Below are 21,664 nucleotides of genomic sequence, written 5' to 3' on the forward strand. Positions count from 1 at the left end.
TTCCACCGGCACACTCGTTCAACGTTCCCTGCTGATGATGTCCCTTTACTGGCCAGATGCATCGAGCAACACCGCTGGTCTCCATAGCCGGCGGGCAAAACTTGCGTAGTGTGTTGAGTATTTCGTTTGTAATAAAGTTTCCTGCATATTCTCCGATCTGTACCAATGTATCCTGGTGGTACACGTGTGTGGTAGTTTGAATGCACATAATTGTTGCCAGTAAACGAGGATTCAAGATGGCTGAATGGCTGATGGCTGAATGAAGATGCTTGTTTTTGACTCTGCAATTTTCGTATAAAGACGACCCCCTATGGCACATGTGTGAAACTCAAGGCTCGGAGGCCCACATTTACAGTGGGGGAAATAAGTATTTGACCCCTTGCTGATTTTGTAGGTTTGCCCACTTACAAAGAATGCAAAAATCTACAATTTTAATCATATGTACATTCTAACAGTGAAAGACAGAATCCCAAAGAAAATTCCAGAAAATCACATCATATGAATTTATTAAAATTGATAACCATCTGATGAGGAAAAACAAGTATTTGACCCCCTGGACAAACAGCATGTTAATATTTTGTAGAAAAGCCATTATTGGCCGGCACAGATGTCAAACGGTTTTTATAGTTGGTGACAAGGTTTGTGCACATTTCGGCAGGGATGTTGGCCCACTCCTCCCTGCAGACAGCCTCCAAATCATTCAGGTTCCGAGGTTGTCGCCTGGCAACTCAAATTTTAAGCTCCCTCCAAAGATTTTCAATCGGATTTAGGTCTGGAGACTGGCTAGGCCACTCCAGAACCTTGATGTGCTTCTTCTTCAGCCACTCTTTTGTTGCTTTGGCGGTGTGCTTAGGGTTGTTGTCGTGCTGAAACACCCATCCTCGACCCATCTTCAGCTCTCTCACTGAGGGAAGGAGATGTCGGTCCAGAATTCCACGATACATGGCCCCGTCCATCCTCCCCTCAATACGATGGAGTTGTCCCGTCCCCTTGGCTGAAAAGCACCCCCAAAGCATGATGTTGCTACCACCATGCTTGACGGTGGGGATGGTGTTCTTTGGGTTGTACTCGGTGTTCTTTGCCCTCCAAACACAACGAGTTGAGTTGAGGCCAAAAAGTTCTATTTTGGTCTCATCTGACCACATCACCTTCTTCCAGGCCTCTTCTGAGTCGTCCAGGTGGTGAATGGCGAACTTCATGCGGGCCTGTACATGTTTCTTCTTGAGCAGGGGGACCTTGCGTGCGCTGCAGAATTTCAATCCATGACGGCGTAGTGTGTTACCAACCGTTTCTTTTGTAACTGTGGTCCCAGCTACCTTCAGTTGATTCATCAGTTGGTTTTGGGATGATTCCTCACCGTTCGCATGATCAGGGACACCCCACGAGGCAAGATCTTGTGTGGAGGCCCAGACCGAGGGAGGTTGTGTGGTGCTTCTTCCATTTCCTGATAACTGCACCGACAGTTGATCTTTTCTCTCCAAGTTGCTTTCCGATTCTCTTGTAGCCCATCCCAGCCTTGTGCAGATCAACAATCTTGTCCCTGATGTCCGTAGAAAGCTCTTTGGTCTTGCCCATGGTGGTGATGTTGGATGCTGGTTGTTTGGGTGTTGACAGGTGTCTTTTATACAGGTAACGAGGTGAGGCAGGTGTATTTGATGTAGATAATTGGTTCGGATTGGGGCTGTGTCTTAAAGAAAGACTAACTGGCTTGTAGGAGCCAGAATAGAATGTACATATGATTACAATTGTAGATTTTTGCATTCTTTGTAAGTGGGCAAACCTGCAAAATCAGCAAGGGGTCAAATACTTATTTCCTCCACTGTAGGTTCACAGCTAATTTTGGCCCGACTAGTTGTGCACCACACCAAAATTTAAAAAAAAAAGTAAAAAAATCAGCAATCTGTTTTTCATACTGTAATTATGCAACACTGCCGGGCAGAATTTGACAGATTTGCAGACTTTGAGAGTCCAAATTCCCCACAGAAGCAGAGTGGCTGTGAAACAGGTTGTGGTGAGTAAGCTGGGTGGTAGCGGTTTTTAAATGTGTAAAGTTTGTTTTTCATGACTTGCTAAATTCTGCGATGGCTAAGAAACTTTTTTGCCGACTTTAGGGTTTTATGTCAACCAAACTGTATGGGAGAAAGCTATATGAGACATGCAATAATACCAAGTTAATTGACTTTTTGCTAAATAAAAGCATGTCAATAAATTCAACATGTCTGGCCCTTATTGCGATTGTCATTTCCAGTGTGGCCCTTAGTGAAATTGAGTTTGACACCCCTGCCCTATAGGCTTGAAAACATGCGGAGGTAGCTCCTACTACTGGCTGTAGTCCATTGCCTCTGGGCAAAAAATCTTCCGATGACGCAAAAATCTTCCTTGGATGTCATTGGAAGATTTTTTCCAGACCCACAATACATAGATCTCTCGTCTCAGGGCGACATGAGGGAGGGAAGCACGATCATTCAAAAATTCTACCGGGTTTCTACTGATACAAAGCTTAATGCTAAATCGGTGAAGTATCCCTTTAAGATCACAGACAAATAACATGGTCCAAATGAGGCCCAGGTAGCCATTTACCACTCTGTGACTCTTTATTAAAGGTCCCATGGCATGAAAAGTTCACTTTATGAGGTTTTTTAACATTAATATGCATTCACCCAGCCTGCCTATGGTCCCCCAGTGGCTAGAAATAGTGATAAGTGTAAGCCCTGGGTATCCTGCTCTGACTTTGAGAAAATGAAAGCTCAGACAAGCCGATCTGGAATCTTGCTCCTTATGAGGTCATAAGGAGCAAGGTTACCTCCCCTTTCTCTGCTTTGCCCGCCCAGAGAATTTGGCCCATCCATGAGAGAGAGACATCATGGCTTTCAAACGAGCAAAGTGGCAGTTGGTCATGGCCACACCCCCAACCTCCACCTCCCCCCCCCCTCTCTCTCCTCCTCAATAACTACAGACAGAAATGGCACATACTAAGGAAAGCTCATTGTGGCACTGGCTCTAATATTAGGGGACCACTAAGGTCTATATAAAAGCATCCAAAAAGCACCATGTGTTATGGTTTCGGCGTTTTGCTTGCTATTTTGTTTCCTTTCTAGTTTTCTGTATTTATCCTGTTTGCTTTATTCTGGACTTTGTAGTTACGTTCCCTGTGTCTTCCTGTGTTCTCTGCTCTCCCTTGTGTTTAGTGTTAAGTTTCTGTATTTAGTAGATTCCATGTGTTCTGTTAGTTGTTCCCGTTTCCTGTTTTATTTTGATAGTCTGTTTTCTGTCATGTCTAGTTCTACTTCCTGTGTTTTCCCTCCTTTGTGATTGTCCTGCCCCGCCCTGATGTGCTTCACCTGTTGTCTCACCTGTTTATCATTTGCCTGTCACCTCATGTATTTAGCCTCTGTGTTCCCTTTGTCTCTTGTCAGATCGTCTTGTGTGCTTGCCCATGTCTGGTGTTTGTTCCTTTGTATGTTCTGTTTGCTCCTGCCGTCAGTGTTCGATTTTGTATGTTTCCAGTCCTTGTACTGCCGCCCTTTGTTATATTAAATACCTCAGTTTGACCGCCTCCTGCCTGCCTGCCTCCTCTCTGCATTTGGATCCGAATTCCTTGCTCCCTCGTCACACCATGTCATGGGACCTTTAAGCAGCAAGACCTGTAGTGTTATTATAGAACTCAGCTTTAGCCAGCATTAACATCAAAAGAATAATGCCTGAGGGATTGTTGTGAAGCATAGAACAGCTGCATTTATCATTTATTTAATATGTAAAACATTCAAAAAATTGCAAGCTTGAAATCTGTGTGAGCAGACAGCTAGCCATATGTCAGAATCATCATGCATATGTCAATAAATGCTGGGGCTTTAAATGTCCAGGCTCAATGAATCACTTATGATGCATGATGTATACGCAATAACTGTAAATTGTTAAAGTGCTCATATTATACTTTTTGGCTTTTTCCCTTTCCTTTATTGTGTTATATATCTTTTTGTGCACAAAGCTCCACCCCAAAGGGACTTTCCATCTTCCAGAGAAAACACTGTTCACAAATTGCTCCAAACAGCTCTATTGTAGTCCAGTAGTGCAGTCTCCGTAGCGTGAGGAATTTACAACAGTAACGAGTAACTATGCAGCACATACAAAATTTATCGGAGTAAAAATATTGAACTCATCGAAAATATGTACTCAAGTAAAAGTGGAAGTAGGAGAAAAAAATAATACTCAGTAGAGTACAGATACAGCTTTTTAGTATTTAAGTACAGTAGTGAAGTAGTTCTACTTCGTTACTATACAGCTCTGATAATCTTTGAAAGCACTGTCCACAAACAGTACAGCTAGAGACAAAAGACCACAAGGCAGAATTAAGCTGCTTCAGTTTATGGGTCCTGATTTTTGCATGTTGGCTCACTGTCACAATGGTTATAATTCATCAATAAGGATGGGATAATAATACTGATAAATATAAATTAAAATATAATGAATACTGATAACAATGTACTGATAAGGAGAGGAGGGGTTGTGGGCTCCTGTCACTGCAGCTGTGTTTCTGCGCCTGTGCAGGCAGGTCAGCAGGTTGACAGTGAACTTCTTAACTGCAGGTGTGGAAGGTCAATGTAAACTAGCAAACCCCATCTCAGCTGAGGTTTTTATTTTTTTTAATCTGGGCCAAACAGGCACCTGGAAAGGATTTTCCCTAAGCAAAGCCCCATTGTAAAGTGCCAGTTGGACAGTAGAAAATTCCTAATTTGGTCATACTGCATCGACACAGAACTGCATAAAAAAGGGGTGTTCGTACCCTCTGGGTTTTCTTCTTCTTTTTCTCCTCGGACCTCAGATGGCTCTCTGCACGGACCAGCTTCACATTTTTTATGATGATAATATGCCATTTTCTGCACTTTTTTGTAAACTGGTGAAAGTTGATCTGAGTGAAGTCTTGGTGTCTGCATTGAGTCTGAACAACCTTATCAGGTGGATCAGCCTTCCTTCCCCCTGGATCAGTGGCAGAGATCTAGGCTTTTGGGACGATCACGGTGAACCAATTTCTAAACTTAGAATGAAATATTAAAACAGGATAGAAAATTCTAAATGACAAAACCTTTTTTTTTTTATTATTTTATTTTTTTATATATATATTTTTACTTTCCTAAGCATGCCCTAAAACCAGGCATATTCACTCTTAAGAATAAATTTTTCCCCTTCTCCTCCTTGTCATTTTTTGATCTATTGGTATATGAAATTACACTTTTTGATTGTTAAATAAACACCACGTAAAACAGCAGGAAAAACATCTGTTTGCTTCATTTCTCCGAGTAGACCGGCAAAGTTTTAAAACATCGTTGGTAAATTAGGGAATGTATTTGCGCTCCAGTAAAAAGAGGAGGCGTGTTCAGGCGCACACGTTTCCAAGTGCTATTTTGCAGTTTCAGAAAACAATTCCGCCACTGACCAGGAAAAACCTGGTCTGTGGTTAAAGTCAGTGGCACTAGTCTAAAGTCAGTGGCGCAGTTATTCAGATGCTTATTTTAGGGGCGCATGCTTGGCCATAATGTAGCGTGTGCTTGAAGCATACACTTTGCTTCTCTCATCTACACGGACGCAGCAGTTCCCATTTTTGCAAACCATACATAATTACAAGGAAAAATATTACTGAAAATGCGCTTCAGGTGTTTGGATATGTCAGGAGGCACTTTACAGTACAGTCCTCAAAAAATGTGTGTGGCTTGTTGTAGTTTACACAACATTTTCATTAATCATGGATGTGTTGATGACATAAATGAGGAAATATTATAAGAGGACTTAAGGAGACATGATGTTGAACTACGGCAGGATTTGACACTCCGGCGGGATCTGGTCCAGGAGTGGCAATGCGCGATGGCACGGTAACTGGCCAATGAAATGATGATCAAGAGGGCTCTAAATCAAACACAATATCATGCGCTCCAGTTTGGAGGCCCATGCTCCATGGCTGCAGCAATCCTCTCCAGACTTGAGGAGATGCGCCCGAGAGGCCGCAGCAACATCGCCACCCGGTCAAGACAGGCATTTATTACTTTGCCTCATCCCGGACAGCTCCCGCTGGCGTGCGCCAGGCAAATCCGCCGTCATAATAGCAATCCGCCATGGAACAAGCACGCCTGCTCTTAAAGGGAATGTGAGCTGATGCTCTGATTGGTTTATTGCACGTCACGCCCAAACCACACCTAGCTGCTTCAGACCAACTTTGCGTCGGGCGCAAGAGTCATTTATCCCGCCGTTATAATAGCAGTGCCCGAGATCCGCCCACAAATCTACTTGCGTTTCACGTTTGATACTTGCGTTCCAGATCATTAAAATAGGGCCCCCATTCTTATTCTTACATTTTGATGCTCTAGAGAGAAGAGGATTTGTATAGGAAGAAAAACGACTTCTCTCCCCCTCCCCAGAGAGCTGCGGCATGCGGCCTCGATGGAAGTATGAGTCTTAAATTACAGACAGAGCAAGTGGTAGCAATTGCAAAACCTAGGGGGGAGTGACATATATGGCTGCTGTGAGGCCAGTGCATATTCCTCTCTCTGTGGAGTAGAAACTAAACATTTCATATTCTCTCGTCATGTCGATCGAGTACGATAAAATAAATCAAGGTTTGGGAATGAGTCCTGCACCGTCTTCAACTTAATTGTCTGTTGTGGGCCTATTATTAATGCAATGTTTGCTAATGCTAAACTGAATACAGTAGGTTTAACGTGTAGCATTCAGGGCTCATTCATGATTTTAACCCTGGAAAAAGAATTTCACAATAAAAGTTACATACAAATGCACAGATCCATACCAATTTTTATTTTCATTGTCACAATTATCTTTTTTTTTAAATGGCAATGTAACCAACGGCACTCAGGTGTGAACAAATCTAAAAAAAAAATTCTGCCTCACTTTTACATCTGTAGTCAGATTACCAAACATACTGTATGGAATACCTTAAACTTGAATCTTAACCTCATGTTCATTAAAACATGACTTATTATACGTAATGCAAAGTTTGTTAACATTTAAGCTTACAATTTCAATTTAATTTATAGTATCAAATCATAACAAGAGTTATCTCAATACACTTTACAGAGTAGTTCTAGACCACACTCACACACAATTTACAAAGACCCAACAATTCCAGTGTTTAGTGTTACAGTGGCGAGGAAAAACTTCCTTTTAGGCAGAAACCTTGAGTGGTGAGGAAAACTTCCTTTTAGGGAAAAACCTCGGACAGACCCAGGCTCTTGGTAGGCGGTGTCTGACGGTGCCGGTTGGGGATATGATGAACAGTGGCAGTTATAGTCACAATAAAGATAATGGAACTATGACTAGAAATATAAGTTGTAGTAGTTCATGGCGTAGCAGGGCACTGCAGGGTGTAGCAGGGCGTAACAGGGCACAGCAGGGCGTAGCAGGTAGGGTTGCACGATATTGACAAAATGTGATATTGTGATATTGATTATGAATATTGCGATATCGATATTAATTTCGATATTTTTAAACACATGTAAAATTACAAAAGTTACAGGAAAACGCATCAAAATAAATTCATAACAAACAAGGTTTATTTCAACTGACAGTCATATTGGACTGGTACAACATGAATAAATAAATAACGACCATGTCTACAGAACAGGACATGTTTTACTGGTTGTACAGCAGAAAATAAATAAATAAAGAGAACAGGACACAACTTTTCTTTTGCTTCTCTAATTCGTTCCGTTTTGTTGTCTCTATCTATTTCTTCACTTACACTGTCACTCTGTTGAAATATGCAAACACGTGGTACACTCCACAGGGTTTGTCACGTAGTGCAAGTGGCACGGTAACTGGCCAATGAAATGATGATCAAGAGGGCTCTAAATCAAACACAACTAAGCCACACAGCCAACGGACGGGATGCAGAGCACCACAAAATAAACAAAATATTGCATTCTTATTGCATACACTTTGGATAATAATATTGCGCAACGTGATATTGTAATAACGATATTGAGTCGATATATCTTGCACCCCTAGTAGCAGGGCACAGCAGGGCATACAGGGCGTAGCAGGGCACTGCAGGGTGTAGCAGGGCACAGCAGGGCTTTCACAAACCAAGGCTGCGGACATGCCTGCGCTAGACCAACAACCAACATACTAGGTTTTCTACTTTTAACATGCAGGATTCCCTGCTCAATTTGACAACTTGGCTGGTAATGACAGGTCATCTTTTTTGTTGAAGTTGCTAAAATGAGTAAAAACCATGTCTTGTGCTTTCCCTGCAGCAAAATTAAACCGGAGGTTTGCAATAAGCCTAAGTCATATAGGAAGAGCAGAGGTGTGAATGATAGAACTAATAAATGCTGAATTCCATTGAGCTGCTTAACTTTTAGTGTCCTGATTTGTGAAGTTTTGTATTCTGGGCTTGTCCAGGATTTTAACCCAGAACCTCTCGCACCCTAAGCGAGAATCATACACCTAGACCAACGAGCCACAAACATCGGTTTAGTGCTTTCACTTACCAATATTGAAGGCTAATTTATGTAACTTTTCCGCATTAAAATGTCTAAAAAAAAACTAGACCTATGTCAATATTTTGATAAGTTCTGTTGAAACCCAGAGAAATCCACAATTTAATCAAGGTAAAAGTGCATTATTTTTTTATTTGGTCACCTTTCCAATGGCGTCATATCCCCTTTGTGCATGCGTCAGCGTTGTGGTCTCTGCCAGAAGCTGTCATAAATGTATGTTAATCCAGTTGTGAAGTATTGTTTGTAATTGCCTATGCACACCTATGCATGCCTATGTTGTGTGGCAATACAAATATAAAATTGGAGTGCTGTCCTAGTAACTATATATTTTTATCCAGTTATAAGACACATTGTTACAATACACTTTTTAGATCTTGGTCGTTTCTAACTATTTATATTAACCAGATGAAAGTTTTTAGTCATCTGACGTCTGGATTTTACATAATCAGAGAAACAAGCTGAGAAAAGGTTAGCAGCAGCTCGGCGTGCAGTTCCTTTGTAACAACCTCTATTCAATTTTTAACCTATATTAATCATCGGGTCTATTTGTTGTGGACAGTGCTGAAAGGAACTACAGAGTTGGTTGATAATTCTCTGTGAATTCATCATTACAAATGACCCTTTCACATGCAAGTAGATCCATTGTTGATTTGAAAAAAAATTTAATATAGCAGCTTTATCGCAAGTCTGTTTGAGTATGCTACTGCTTCCATGTGTTTTAGTGATCCCTACCTTCTCCATCTAAACCACATTTTTTCTTAGGTGTCTTTGCTGTCCCTCTCAATTTTTGTCATTCTTTTTTCTCTATACTCGAGTTTGGAACTCATTGCTGTTATCATCCCACCATCTCGCTTTTCTCTCTCAGAGAGAAAAGTCTTCTTTTCCCCCTCTGTCACTTTATATCTCCATCTACCGTGCTCTGTCATCCATTTCCTTGTCTGTTAACATCACACTATCATTCTCTTGGCCTTTCTACCTCTTTCACTTTCACACAGCGAGAAAACAACAAAATCAATCTCAAGGTCTCTCTCTCTCTCTCTCTCTCTCTCTCTCTCTCTCTCTCTCTTCCCACACACAATGTTTGAGTCTGGTTCATTCTCTTATTTTGTAATTCTCTTCAGATTAAATGCAGGTGAGACAGGACCAGAGTTTATATTCATGCCATCTTGAAGCCCAATGGAATACTGCGTGTTTGTGTGTGAGTGTCTTGGTCACACATTGTACCTCGGGCTGTGGCATTTTATCAGCATATTGGCCAGTCAGATGTGTTATTTGCTTCAGTGACATATTCATAGTTTACTGTTGCCATCCAGCTTTGTGTTTGTCTTTCAGTTGATGCTGAAATAATTAAGTTCAGCTCAGTTCAGTTGGTGCATTATTGTTATTATGACACTGCGGTCCCATATACTGCCATAGCAGAGGGTGGCAGAATGAATTACAGTCACTTCAGAACAATGGCACTCAATTACATACAGATAATCTACATACAGTGCCATTCTTCTTTTTGTTGTGTTGCCCTTTTCCCTTCATTTGAACCAGTAATTACATTTCACAGCTAGAGTTAGTTTCTTTTCTGCCACATAAAACTTGGTATGTTGACAACAGGCATCAGACAGCTTTGCAGCCTTCAGTTTAAAATGGTTGCTTTGACTCTACTTAGGGAATATTTAGCAGGTGTGCTGCTGATGGCTGAAGAATTGTGATGAAACTGCCAAAGAAAAACTCATGCGTAGGATGAAGACAGGTGGACCATTTGATCATTTACATGCAAAAAAAAAAGAAAAATAACCAAACACCATTAATTGTATTGCAATTCCTTTCCTAGGGAGGTCCGGGAGACACAAACCAATAGTGCATGCTGCTACTACATTCAACACTATCTGGCTTTTATATGACCCTCTCTCAAAGGCCATTGGTTTCGGTTTACTTTAAAATTGTATTTCCTATCTTTTTATGACTTATTAGCTATTGCTATTATTGTATTTGTAAGTAGTGAGCCTGAAGGATGGCATCTGTCTAAAAGTTTGGCCTAGAGCAATATGATACAACAGCTACTCACCAGATTGCCATGCATTTTAGTATGGATTATCATGGTCCCCAGAGGATAACTCATAATGCTGAGTCCTGGTAGCTCACCTGGTCTCCATGTACTAAGGCTCAGTCCTTAATGCACTGGCCAGGGTTCGATTCCAACCCGCGGCCCTTTGCTGCATGTCGTGCCCCCTCTGACACTCCCCTTTCCTTTCTAAAGCTGTCTTATCGATTAAAGGCAAAAAAGCCAAATTTTTTTAAAAACCTAGTAGCTGGACTTCCATTAAGCTTTCTGTCAATATTCATTGATTCCAGAGGATAAATGCTTACATTTTGAAGTGACAACCTGAACAATTCTCAAGGATCAAAGGCCAAAATCTAATTGTACGCCAAAAAAAAATCTAATCTGCAGGTGGCTGTGGCATTTGTTGAGTGAATTTATGCTTCCCAAAGGATGTTTCTGTTTTTGGACACTCCATGACCTTACTGTTTTGCCACCATCAGCCCAAAATGTCAACTTATAATGAAAGATATCCCATGAACCTTTCTGTAGTGCCACTATCAGGTCAAACTGTCAACTTGATGTACATTGTTAACCAAGCATTATAGGGACACGTGTCAAGTCTGACGCCCAAGAGGGTCTGTCTCCTTTTGTTATCCCTCATGGGCCATTAACGCATTAAGGTAGGATTTTAATATTTATTTCGCACCGCATGATTGTGCACCTCTGAATTCTTGTAAGTCGGCATGCATTCCACGTTCCATTTCATTTTCAACATGGTCAGCTGGGAAGACTGGCCGAGCAGGTTCGCCTGTACAAATATCTGTATGATTCTTCATGTACAGACAACAGGGAGTCAAATGGCCTCACATTTGTGGTAAGAGAGAGTCAACACACTGGAAAAAGAAGGAGCATTTTGTTGGAAAGTGTGCAAAAACATGAGAGATCGCTTTGTCAAAGCTAAAAAAACATGGAAAACTCAGAGGCAGTAATTTTAACTTGGAGATAAGAGACTTTAATAATTAGAGTACACAAATGGAATGTTTGGCGGTAAGTCACTGTTTACCATGGATGTGTTTACTACAGTTGCCAGGCACCATGCTTTCCTTTACTTCTGCTCTCCTTCTCTATCACTTCTTGCTTTTGTACGCCTCCTGGCATTTCAGACAATACCGCAATGAACAATGTGTTGAACCAGCACATTCTCAGTCCCATAGCGTAAAATACGGACGCTTGGTCAGGTGCCTTTGGCTTTGTTATTGATGCTAAAAGTCTCCTTTTGCGACAGATCTGAATGCGCTTTATCTAAACGCACTTGGTCGGGAATTTTGACCCAGTTAGGTTAAGGAAAAGGTCGTGGGTGGGCTTATGTTTCCATGACGCATGCGCGAGCGGCGACACGGTCTTCTGCACGCTCTGTCAGCTGTGTTTTGTTTGTTTTAATAATTTGTCGACAATCCGTCGGAATATCGACGGTTAAACTGAGTTTTTAGATAGTTTAGGGTTCAGAATGAAGCTGAACACAGCCATCCTGCTGGTGATTTTGATCACTTTTTTAACCAATCATGCCAAAGAAGCTGTTGGCTACAATTACCTGGAAGCCCAAATCACCTACACAAGAGACTTTCTGTTAAGTCTTAAAACCCCTGTACCACGTTTTCACTCCAACGACACATTATTGCTTCCACCTGAATGTGTCAGGGACAACAACCCCAAAGTAAGGAAACGCGGCAGGAAAGGAGGAATCCGGGAAAGAGTGAAAAGACAACCCTACAGACAATCACTCCCATCGGTTATGCTCGGCAATGTCCAAAGCTTAAGGAATAAAGCGGAGGAGTTGCGGGCCTGCACACAGCACCTCACTGACTACCGGCAATCCTGCCTTATTTGCCTGACAGAAAGTTGGCTCACTGAGGGGGATCCTGACTCGCTGGTCGACCTAGAGGGCTACACGCTGGTGAGGATGGATCGTAACCTGAACTCCGGGAAAAGAAAAGGTGGAGGTGTGTGTGCGTTTATCAACAATAAATATTGTAATCCTGGTCATATTACGATGAAGCATCAGATCTGCACGAAGGATATTGAACTACTAGCGCTTTGCCTAAGGCCTTATCATCTGCCTAGGGAAATACACCAAATCAGACTGTTTGTTGTGTATATTGCGCCCTCAGCCGACACATTGGCTGCTGCCACTATGATTCAGGAACTTGTAGCTAAAAGCGGAGGAAGAGGCCCCCCGCGCAGCCAATTTTGTGATGGGTGACTTTAACTTATGCAGCCTAAAGGAACATTTACCTACGTATCAACAATATGTCACCTGTTCCACGCGTAATGAAGCTTGCCTAGACCATTGCTATGGAAACATCCAGGATGCCTTTTTACTCTAAGGCTTTGCCTGGTTTAGGGAACTCGGACCATAATATGATTAAGCTGATGCCTTCCTATGTGTCCAAACTACGGAGTGAGAAAGCGAAAAAGGTGGAGGTTAAATGCTGGTCTGCTGCTGCGACGGAGACTCTTCAGGACTGCCTGGAGTGCACAGACTGGAACGTAGTTACTGACGGGACTGATAACGTCAATGACGCAGGCGTTCGCTATTTCGGGTATGTGCAATTCTGTGTGGATATGATCATCCCCGAAAGACTATTAAGATGTTTCCTAATAATAAGCCCTGGGTTACTCCAGAGTTAAAGCAATTTCTTAATGAGAAAAAACGTCTGTTTAAATCAGGAGGAAGTAAAGAAGAGAAAAAGATAGTACAGAAAAAGATTAAAAGCAAGATCAATGAGTGCAAAGCAGCATACAAACATAAATTAGAAAGCTTTTTTAAAAATGATGTTAGAAGAGCCTGGCAGGGAGTTCAATCTATTACAGGTTACAAGCCCAAGAAGCACCCTATGGTAGCAGACAATGATTTTAACATGGCAAATCAATTAAATGATTTTTACTGTAGATTTGACATATATGATTTTAAAGCAGAACAGAATGAGGCCATTACAGTAGTAAGAGACATGAAAGGTGTGGATATTGACATCTCTATGGATGATGTCAAATCTCATTTTAGACGTGTAAACCCCCACAAAGCTTGTGGACCTGATGGTATCAGCTGTAAGACACTAAAGGTGTGTGCTGATCAGCTGGCACAGCCCTTTCACAGGTTGTTCCAGCTGTCACTACACACTGGTGTTGTTCCTAGTTTATGGAAAAAATCCTTAATAGTGCCGGTGCCTAAAAACAATAGACCTAAGGAACTAAATGATCTGCGCCCTGTTGCCCTTACATCCACAGTTATGAAATGTTTTGAAAAAATAATTCTAAAGGAACTTCTTCATAAGCTCTCACCTCTTTTAGACCAAAATCAATTTGCTTATCGTGCAGAGAGAGGTGTTGAGGATGCGCTGCTATTGTTGATTAACAGCATTCATGAGCACCTTGAGCATGCTAAGAGCCTGGTAAAGATTGTGTTCATTGACTTTAGCAGCGCTTTTAATACAATCCAACCCCACCTGCTGGTGGAAAAATTGGTGCATTTGGGAGTAAATCCCCAATTGATTACTTGGATCTATAACTTCTTGACGGATCGCAGTCAGCAAGTCAGATTTAATTCACGCATATCATCTTTAAAAACTATAAATACAGGGGCACCACAAGGGTGCGTTCTGTCGCCTATTTTATATACATTGTACACTAATAATTGTCAGGCCTCCTCTTCAGCCTACACTTATTTTAAATATGCTGACGATACAGCATTGGTTGGTTTTTTAAAATCTGACATTTCTTCTGTGAATGAATTCCAGAGGGAACTACAGGGTTTCACTCAGTGGTGCTCTGACAATTTTCTTGAAATAAATGTGAAGAAAACAAAAGAGATGGTCATAGATTTTAGTAAAAACAGAATTATAGTCCCCCCTTCTAAGATCAATGGTGAACTTGTAGAGAGAGTTTCAACCTACAAATATTTGGGAGTTGAAATTGACTCTAAATTAATTTTTAATGACTGTGCATTGAATAAAACTAAGAAAATGCACCAGCGGATGTTTTTCCTTAGGAAACTAAACACTTTCAGACTAGACAGACACATCCTTGTAATGTTTTATAAAAGTATTCTCCAGAGTGTTCTGTCTTTTGGCCTTATCTGCGTGTTTGGTAACATGCATGTTAAGGACCAAAAGAGACTGCAGCGTATGATCAGGATGGCCGGTGGGGTCATAGGACTTGATCAGGTGTCAGCAACTCAGCTGTACAATGAACTTATCCTAAAAAAGACCGACCAGGTCCTTAATGACCCCACTCACCCTCTTCATCATAAATTCGTGAGAAGCAATAGGTCAACTGGTAGAATTTTACAACAGAGAATTAAAACGGAAAGGTACAATAAATCATTTGTGCCTACAGCGATCAGACTGTATAATGACCATGCACATCGCAAGTACTTTGATCCTGCACTGGCACTTTAACTGGATGGTAGATCCAATTTTCCTTTTTTGACAACTACTCCTAGTTATTTTTGTATATTTTTAGTAGTATATTATAGTATTGTTTATTCTTTGTACTGTGATTGTTGACTTCTGTTTTTGTCATTCCCATTGTACTGTTACTTTTTTGTTGTATACATGTTTATTGGTCTGTCTGTGGTGTCTATATGTTTAGAGAATATGTCGTGACAAGAGTGCAAAATGAATGACCACATGAATTTCCCCTTGTGGGATAATAAAGTTTACCTTGACCTTGACCTTGACCTTGACAAGCTGGACAAGAACGGGACGGTTGGGTTTAAGAAAAGAAGAACGGGACGGTTGGGTTCAGGAAAAGAAGAACGGGACGGTTGGGTTTAGGAAAAGAAGAATGGGACGGTTGTTCCAATTTAATGGGAGAGAGGAGCAAGAGGGGTTAGGATCATCTTCAGCAAGAGAGGACATTATTTCTTCAGCTTCTCGTTGTCACCCCGGGGGGCGGTGTGCTAACTAACAGGGCTTGCAACAGGTGAATTAGTCGTGCTATTAATGTCATCGCTACACAATTTCTTAGTAAAACCAAAATGAATTAAACTGCCTTGTTTTCTTTTTGCCATGGCTATATGATGCTTACTGCAGAATGGATTTCAAGGACTTTGCACGCCGATTAATGGCCTCCAACGTTTATATTTTTTCTATGAATCTTTGAGTTAACATGCACTAAACATGAGTTGAATTTGCACGGCCTCGCCACCACGCCTTGATGCTCATAACAAGAATAGCATGTATAGTATATATATAGTAATATAGTATGTATACTATAGTATAGTTATCTTTATTGAAATGAATTAGGTTCAAATTGCCGACATGCATGAATGATATTTTTGCAGTTTTACACATAATAATCCACGATGGTCACATTACACAAAACTGAAATTGCACATCAAAATGACACATTGTCAATATTTTTAGAGACCCCCCAAAATTTCACAAATCACATTTTCAGGGGAGCCCATGTCTTATTAAGGGGAGCCAAGCTCCCCCTAGCTCCCCTGTAGTTCGCACCCTGGGTCTAGGAAAAGAAGAAAGCGACGGTTGGGTTTAGGAAATGTGACATGCGGGATACGATCCCCAGTCTCCTGGGTGAAAGTCTTGTGTTGTTTGATCCATCCACCACCCCAACCAACCTCCCTATGCGGATTTTCATACTACTCCCTACAGTAGTCGCTCTTAGTGCTACGTCATCTTCAAACACAGTGTAGCTGATGCTCTCCCTGGTACGTTCTACACACATGCTAAAGGTGCTTTTTGCGTAGTTTCTCATGCTGAAAGCCACTGCCCAAACGTCCGTATTATACGAGTTTGGAGTGACAACGGGTTGGTTGAACATACGTTAACGTCTCTGTGCATGCTTGTAGCTATCTATGCAGGCCCGCCTTTATCCCCCTCCATCTCTATAGCGCTGCAATGATCTATACAAACAAATACACAGGACTACTGTAGCTGAGTTCATTTTAATAATGGTCATTTTCTAGGTCTTGAGAATATTTTTACCTAACACACAAACACACATGCACACACACACAATATGTAATAGTTGACACTGCATTATTGTATAAGGTCAGGAAAAATACACAATAACATTGTTTAGCTGTGGTTCATTAATTACCTAAAAATACACTGTATGATGCAAAGAGGAGTGTGAGGCGGGGATGAGAGTTGCACCCTGCAGGCATGTTTTCCCCACTTAGTCCTATCTCTGAATGTTTATCTGTTGGGCTACATACAGTAGCTCCAACAATGGTAATAGGCAGTAAGCTGTGTTTCTTGGAAATGTTGTTTGATGCATTAATTAGAGAAAAGAAGGAGAGGGAACAGAGAAAGAGAGAATTTAAAACATTGACAGGCAAATTAACAAAAGGACTGTGCTGCTTTTGCGGCCACTAAACCTGTACAAATAAGACAAAAAGAAAGTGTAATTCGCAAAGCACCCTGCAAAGGTTGCTAAGCAAATAGTGTCTGCAATTTGCATGTATTTAAATTCAGGTCATAGGCATACATTTGGCGAAAAAATTTGCAGTCAGCAAAGATTGAGTTGGTGCCGAAGAAAAATGTGACAATATTTCAGTTTTACGTAAACCAGATGCAAAAGACCAAGCCCATGAATATCACACAGGCAATTTGAAAGATTTGTACAAGAGTTACACTGGTGAGGGAGTCTCAAACCACCAACCTACATGTACATTTGTGTCCACCACCCTGTTGAGGCCACTAAGCTAGCACCAAGAGAAGCTGTGGTCGGCAAAGATCCAAGTCAGTCATGAGCCATCTGTCGTTGCAGCTTTTGGAAAAAGCACCAAGTACAAATGGAACGGTGAAAGATGGGCCCACTGCACAACAGCTGCCATATTTTGTGTAGGAGATGGTCTGCTATCAGTTGAGAGACAAGTTTTAGAGAACTACTCTCAATTTTTGACAAACAGTATGAGCTGTTCTTCACACAGACAGCTATCCCCGATCTGTACAATAAAACAAAGGTGAGCATCACTAAAGATCTGAAAGCAGCCATATTTTGTGTAGGAGATGGTCTGCTATCAGTTGAGAGACAAGTTTTAGAGAACTACTCTCAATTTTTGACAAACAGTATGAGCTGTTCTTCACACAGACAGCTATCCCCGATCTGTACAATAAAACAAAGGTGAGCATCACTAAAGATCTGAAAGCAGCGGATTTTGTCGCTTTCACAACCATTTGTTCAAGCATAAATTTGACCCCCTACATGTCTGTGACAGTCCATTATATTTCAGAGGATTGGGAACTTGAGGCAAAATGTCTTGAAACAACATTCATCCCGCAGAACCATGCACGATAGGAACATAGATGATTGCATCACTACTGATAATGGGGGTCAATATTGTTGCAGCCATGGACAGTCAATAATTCACTACAGAAGGAGAAAGCAAAAACAGTTTGGGCTTTTGGTGTCTGCCGTTCCAATAACGGTGCATTCTCGCTCAGCTGAGTTTGGCGAGTTTTCCGCAAGGAAAACCTCAATACATGCTGATAATGTTAAGTCACTGTCTTAATTTATTGCCTTAATAATTGAAATTTTTATTTGTCATATTTGCTCAAACTGTCACTATATCCTGCCAGTACTATATGAATCAGATAATCTATGAAAAAATCACTTTACTCTGCCTCCGTCTGGTGCTCCTAATGACATCAGGGAAAGCGATGCAGCAGTAACATTGTGGATGGATAGCAGAAACAAACCTTCTTGAGCAGAAATGGATAAAGAAAAGGGTCTTTTGAATAAAAAGTTCAGTTTCACAACCCTTCCAGATGATTCTCTCCATAAGACTTAAGTTATTTGCATGTTCTGCCAATGTGAATTACTGTAAGTTACTTAGTAACAAAGTCAAATACCACTAGCTGGCCAAGCATACGGCTGATGCAGAGAACCCCGCTCCCCCTCGCCAAAGGCTGGATAGTTTGCAACGAAGACACATGGACAAGTCTACAAGCAACAAGCTTTCAACAATGATAGCTAAATGGGTGGCTACAGCTTGCAGGCCGATCAACATTGAAGAGGGCTTGAGATAATTAGCATTGTATCCAACGTCTGCATGTATAAATTGCGTTTGAGAGACACCACTTGTATGAAGACGAGAAAGCTAAAGTGCAGGAGGCGTTGGGACAGACAAACATGGTCGCGCTCACCGGAGACTACTGGACTTCTCTCAGTAATCAGTTACCTCGGGGCCACAGCACTATATTTTGACCAACAGTGGGAACTTCAGTTGCATGCTTTGACTGTTGATAGAGGACTGAAGATAAGACGACAGGCATTTCGCCGACGCATGCCGCAAGCACTTTTTGCAGGTAGCCAGACAGTGGGACATTGAAAAAAAGTCAATACACTGACCCCTGATAGTTCATGCAACATGATTGCAGAAAATGCAGAAAGGTACTGGGCCTCAAAACAGGACGTGACTCAAAATAGAACAGTACTCTGGAGATGATAAAGCATGTTCTGAGAAATCAAGAACCACTGAGAGATGCACTGGTCATACAAACAACTTTGTGTCACCATGCCAAACGTCACCATGCCAACAACAGCTGAGCTGGATAAACTGAACAAGTTGGAAACAGTGCTGGAGCCCTGCAGGTAATTTATTGATACGCTTGTTCACAGTATGTTTGTTTCTCAATCAAAGTGGGTCATACTATGTCATATTAGTGGGTGCCATATCAGGCTTTCAGCATATCTTTTGAGTTTACAGTAACTTTGAGGTTACTTTGTTCAATATTCTATTTTTGACAGTATGACAGTATTTGTCATTCGTTTGGAAAAACAACATTTGCATGAAGCAAGCATTTTTGTCTGCTCCCAAACTTTACATTTAGAACAGATACAAAATGTGTGATTTTGCGATTAATCGTGAGTTAACTATGTACAATCATGCGATTAATCAAGATTAATTAGTAACAAAATATTCAAATAGCTACACCTGCAATTTCACTTTTTAAATCTCTTTCCTGGCAAAGGTGTATTTGTGGGAATTGTGCAACAACGCCTACAGAGCCCGATAAGTTCTGCTGCAGGGAGATACCACAGATAATATGAATGCTTGGTAAATGGAATTGTAATTATGCAGTCATTTTCTTTTCCTTAATCCCATGTATGTACCCTTTCAAATTTACTAGGTTACAAGAAGACTACAGCAGTTTCAGCACCAATGACCATGCATGGTTGATAATCCCGTCCTCGAGCCTGTGTGTTTGAACATCTAAAGAGCAACTACAGGCCTTTACATCTAAGGGGAATAGAGTGGTAAGTGTTTTCATGAATTTAAATTGTCAATTATTATTGTAATACAAATGTGAGTAAGAAAGAATGCAATAAATTACGGTTCCTCAATATCTTGCATTGCTTACTCTTCATCTTTCATGTTTGTCACTTGTTCCATATCAAACATTGAAACAGTTTACGTATATAGACTTGTATTTAAAATGTTATCATCAGAAGATTGCTACAGCAAATACCACAAAACTTTTGAAATAAAGTTATTCAATGTACCACCTGGTACGGCAATCCTGATTATAGGCAAAAATGATAATATAGTATATTGTTTACAAAAACAAAAATATTTCTGATCACTATCACTACGGTCACTAAGCCATTCTACAAAAAAAGATGGACACACTACAAATGGTTATCACCATTACTGTTGACTAAATCGGTGGATCCCAACCTTTTTGGTCTGTGGTGGCCCTGTCAGATGAACTCACATACCCCTTCATCGAATCCCAATGTATTTTCCAAGTGTATAACACTATTCATTATATAAAAGTGGATATTGGTAAGTTTTTCATACAATTGTACTTTCAATATTGAGGTTGATTTTGGTCAGCAATCCTACAACTACTAGTCTACTACTATTACTACTTGGAGTGAAGCTAAATGTTTCAACCATTTATCCATTAACCTTACTTTTAGCTAACTATATAACTATAACTATAGTTGACATAATGTTAAGATGTGGATATATACCCCCTGGGCTACAAGTACTCCCTGGCCCTGGGGTCCAGGTTGGGAATCACTGGACTAAATATAATGTACTTTGCGCTGCTGTTACAGATACTTGGCCTACAGAAGCTTTGCTAGCTGGTGTTGGATCTTTCCGAGTGGCCTGCCTGGTGATACGGACAAAGTCCCCCTGACGATCAAGGAAGGTACGTTCAGTCTTTGAATGAACATGTAGGTCTGGCTATCCTTTCCTGCATCTCTGGACTTTGAAAATGGGCAGAAGGATCCTCTGGGATGGGGATTTTTAGCACCTCATCCACATATGGGACAGGGTAAATCTCAAAGATCAGGTCCAACAGTAATCTGTAATAGAAAAAAGATGATGTACTGTATACCCAACAACCCTGTTGTAGTGTTTCACGTTTGTTTTTTACTTCGTTTTTAGTAGTTAGTAGTAGTTCAAGCTAAAATACTATTCTATATCCACTGGGAACTATTCAACCATTCTTCAAAGATATAATATTTTTTAGGCCAAGACAATAGTGGAATAAACTATTTATTATTATATTACTATTATTTTTTTAATGATCTCAAAGACTCAAATATCATGGACCATCCCTAATGTTTAGTATTTATATTCTTTACATTATTGGGTTGATACCATTTAAAGACAACAGTTACTTTATATGTTGTTATGTTATTTTTCACTTCGACTGTATTGACCATTTGACTGACTGTTTGCATATTTTTTGATTATGTGGGATTTTCAATAAAAGCTTGTAAAACTTACAGAAGACTGGTTCTGCTTTCACTCACTTTGCTGTGCATACTGCCTTCTTGGACTTAGGGAAATTGACTCTAAATTGCGGCTCAGACAGCTGTTGTTGCTTGGGGATACCTAGCATTTCCGTTGAAGTGCAGGGCTGCCTGGTAGTGTCTTTGGAGGAAAAATAATACTTACAAATATGGTGGAGCTTTTCCACATCTTTCAGAACCCTCTTGTTGGACAGCATATATGAAAAGAAAAAGCTTTGCATTTCAAGTGCAAATTGGGTGAAGAAACTTGCTGTCAAGCATTTGCTCTTGTCCCTGAAGTGTGTTGTGGATGCGAACAAACTTCAGTTTATCACTTCTTCTGAAA

At 40.8% G+C, this 21,664-nt stretch overlaps 1 long non-coding RNA gene across 1 annotated transcript; it reads left to right on the plus strand.

The window, feature by feature from the left end:
- The first annotated feature begins 18,992 nt into the window (after window positions 1-18,992).
- LOC114562290 (uncharacterized) lies at window positions 18,993-20,847 on the plus strand. The gene is made up of 3 exons (XR_003693481.1): window positions 18,993-19,161; window positions 19,701-19,827; window positions 20,635-20,847. It is a non-coding gene; the product is annotated as an uncharacterized LOC114562290 (long non-coding RNA).
- Window positions 20,848-21,664: the final 817 nt, after the last annotated feature.

Source organism: Perca flavescens, chromosome 10 (genome assembly GCF_004354835.1).
Source record: "Perca flavescens isolate YP-PL-M2 chromosome 10, PFLA_1.0, whole genome shotgun sequence".
In the NCBI taxonomy this organism is placed as follows: Eukaryota; Metazoa; Chordata; class Actinopteri; order Perciformes; family Percidae; genus Perca; species Perca flavescens.